The sequence below is a fragment of the Musca autumnalis genome, unplaced genomic scaffold (genome assembly GCF_047663935.1).
Source record: "Musca autumnalis isolate F117 unplaced genomic scaffold, ASM4766393v1 scaffold_3, whole genome shotgun sequence".
NCBI classification, from domain to species: domain Eukaryota; kingdom Metazoa; phylum Arthropoda; class Insecta; order Diptera; family Muscidae; genus Musca; species Musca autumnalis.
The window spans coordinates 24,949,631-24,953,082 of NW_027411866.1; the positions used below are offsets into that span (position 1 = coordinate 24,949,631).

General features: G+C 23.5%; 1 non-coding gene across 1 annotated transcript; it reads right to left on the reverse strand.

The window, feature by feature from the left end:
• Positions 1-3,095: 3,095 nt before the first annotated feature.
• On the reverse strand, positions 3,096-3,167 carry TRNAA-CGC (transfer RNA alanine (anticodon CGC)). The gene has a single exon. It is a non-coding gene; the product is annotated as a tRNA-Ala (tRNA).
• Between the last annotated feature and the right edge of the window lie 285 nt (positions 3,168-3,452).

A 3,452-nucleotide genomic window follows, 5' to 3' on the forward strand; every position in this document is an offset into this window, starting at 1 on the left:
AAACGTCTCTAAAAATGATTTTAAAATCCACGTCTTTGAAAAAATATTGAAAACACAACGTCTCTAAAGAATGATTTCAAAATCCACGTCCTTGAAAAAATGATTTAAAAATCAACACCATTAAAAAAATTGTTTAAAAATCCACGTCCTGAAAAAATAATTTAAAAAATTCTTTTAATAAATTCCACGTCCTTGAAAAAATTATTAAAAAATCCACGTCCTTGAAAGAAGTTATTAAAAAATCCACGTTCTGGAAAAAATTATTTGAAAAGAAAAGTAAATTTTAAAAAATCTACGTTTGTGAAAAAAATAAAAGAAATCCACCCCTTAAAAAAATTATTAAAAAAATGTACACCCTTGAAAAAATTATTTAAAAATCCACGTCATTGAAAAAATTATTTAAAAATCCACGTCATTGAAAAAATTATTTAAAAATCCACATTTGTAAAAAAATATTTTAAAAATCCAAGCCCTTGAAAAATTTTATTAAAAATCCACGTCCTTGAAAAATGATTTAAAAAATCCAAATCCTTGAAAAAAATTATTTAAAAATCCACGTCCTTGAAAAAAAGATTTAAAAAATCCAAGTTCTTGAAAAAAAATTATTTAAAAAATCCAAATCCTTGAAAAAAATTATTTAAAAAATCCACGTCCTTGAAAAAGTTATTTAGAAAATGCATGTCCTTCCAAAAATTACTTAAAAAAATCCACGTCCTTTAAAAAACTATTTAAAAAATCCACATCATTGAGAAAATTATTTTAAAATCGACGTCTGTTAAAAAAATAAAAAAAACCCATGTCCATGATAAAAAATTATTTAAAAAATACACGTCCTTAAAAAAATTAATAAACCCACGTCCTTGAAAAATATTGAAAAAGCAAAGTCTCTAAAAAATGATTTTAAAATCCGGGTCCTTGAAAAAATGATTTAAAAAATCCACGTCCTTGAAAAAAATTATTTCAACGCTCAAGTCCTTGATAAAAATTATTTAAAAATCCAAGTCCTTGAAAAAATAATTTAAAAATGCAAGTCCTTGAAAAAAATAATTTAAAGAATCCACGTCCTTGAAAAAATAATTTTAAGAATCCACGTCCTTGAAAAATGATTTAAAAAATCAACGCCCTTAAAAAAATTATTTAAAAAATCCACGTCCTTGAAAAAAATTATTCAAAAAATCCACGTTCTGGAAAAAATTATTTAAAAAGAAAAGAAAATTTAAAAAAAAATCTACGTTTGTGAAAAAAATATTAAAAAATCAACGCCCTTGAAAAAATTATTAAAAAAAATTTAACCCCTTGAAAAAATTATTAAAAAATCCACGTCATTGAAAAAAATTATTTAAAAATCCACGTTTGTAAAAAAAATTATTTTAAAAATCTAAGCCCTTGAAAAAATTATTAAAAAATCCACGTCCTTGAAAAAAATGATTAAAATCCATGTCCTTGAAAAAATGTATTTTAGAGCCTCGTATAAATTATTAAAAAATCCAAGTCCTTGAAAAAAATATTAAAAAATCCATAAAAACCTTGATAAAAATCATTTAAAATATCCACCTCCTTAAAATAAATTATGTCAAATATGGACGTCCTTGAAAAAAAAAATATTTAAAAAACCACATATGTATATGAAAAAAAAATTATTTAAAAATATCTACGATCTTGAAAAAATTATTATATAAAAATACTGTTTCTCGAAAAAAAAAAAAATTATTTAAATAATACATGTCCTTGAAAAAATTATTAAAAAAATGCATGTCCTTCAAAAAATTATTTAAAAAATCCACGTCCTTGAAAAAATATTTTAAAAATCTACGTCCTTGAAAAAATTATTTAAAAAATCCATGTCCTTGAAAAAATTATTTAAAAAATCCACGTCCTTAAAAAAATTAATAAACCCACGTCCTTGAAAAGATATTGAAAAAACAACGTCTCGAAAAAATTATTTTAAAATCCACGTCCTTGAAAAAATTATTTAAAAAATCCACGTCCTTGAAAAAATTATTTAAAAAATCCACGTCCTTAAAAAAATTAATAAACCCACGTCCTTGAAAAGATATTGAAAAAACAACGTCTCGAAAAAATTATTTTAAAATCCACGTCCTTGAAAAAATTATTTAAAAAATCCACGTCCTTGAAAAAATTATTTAAAAAATCCACGTCCTTTAAAAAATGATTTAAAAAATCTACGTCCTTGAAAAAAGGTATTTAAAAAATAATTAAATTAAAATTAATTAAATTTAAAAATTATTTAAAAAAATACATGTCTTTGAAAAGTTATTTAAAAAATCCACGTCTTGGAAAAATATTTAAAAAATCTACGTTGTAAATCAAATTCTTATTAAAAAATTCTACGCCCTTGAAAAAATTACTAAAAAATCTGCACCCTTAAAAAAATTACTTAAAAAATCTACGTCCTTGAAAAAAGCTATTTAAAAATCCAAGTTATTGAAAAAAATTATTTTTTAAATAAAAATGATTTAAAAACATTTTTTTAATGTCCATGAAAAAAATTATTTAAAGATTCATGTACTTAAAAAATTATTTTAAAAAAATCCACGTCTTTGAAAAAATATTTAAAAAGTCCACGTTGTAAAACAAAATTATTAAAAAATCTGCAACCTTAAAAAAATTACTAAAAAAATCCACTTCCTTGAAAAAAGCTATTTAAAAATCCACGTTCTTGAAAAAATTAATTTTTTTAATAAAAATGATTTAAAAACATCTTTTAAAGTCTTTGAAAAAATTATTTAAAAATCCATAAAAAAATTATTTTAAAAAAATCCACGTCTTTGAAAAAATATTTAAAAAAATCTACGTCCTGGAAAAATTATTTAAAAATATCCACGACCTTGAAAAAAAATTATTTAAAAATTCCACGAACTTGAAAAAAATTATTTAAAAATATCTACGACCTTGAAAAAAAAATTATTTAAAAAATCCACGTCATTAAATCTTGTTTAATTCCACGTTATTGATGAAAATTCTTAAAAAAATTCCACTTTTATTCCTTCCTTATTGATGAGAAAATAAATATATAAAATAATAGTGTTTAAAATCAAAAAAGAAAAAAAAATTAAAGAACAATTGTATCGACCTGGAGATGCCGGGGTTTGAACCCGGGACTTCTCACATGCGAAGCGAGCGCTCTACCACTGAGCTACATCCCCTTGCCATTAACGTGTGGCAAATGTGTGTTTTGTTGTTAGGAGTAACAGCAGTTAAAGAGTGTACAGAACTTTTATGTGCGGCGCGCATTGCCAACCATTTGTGATGGTTGGCATGTTCTTAACATGTCTATATTAACAGACTGCTTTTTTTCAGTGATGCCAATTGGAAACAACTGGTCTGTTCCTTTACTTTAGAAAATGGTAAAACCGGCAAAAGTAGTAAAAGTTGTAAACTGCTCCCATATGAATTGTATTGCGTCTGAAGTAAAGGAACGCTTTTCGAGT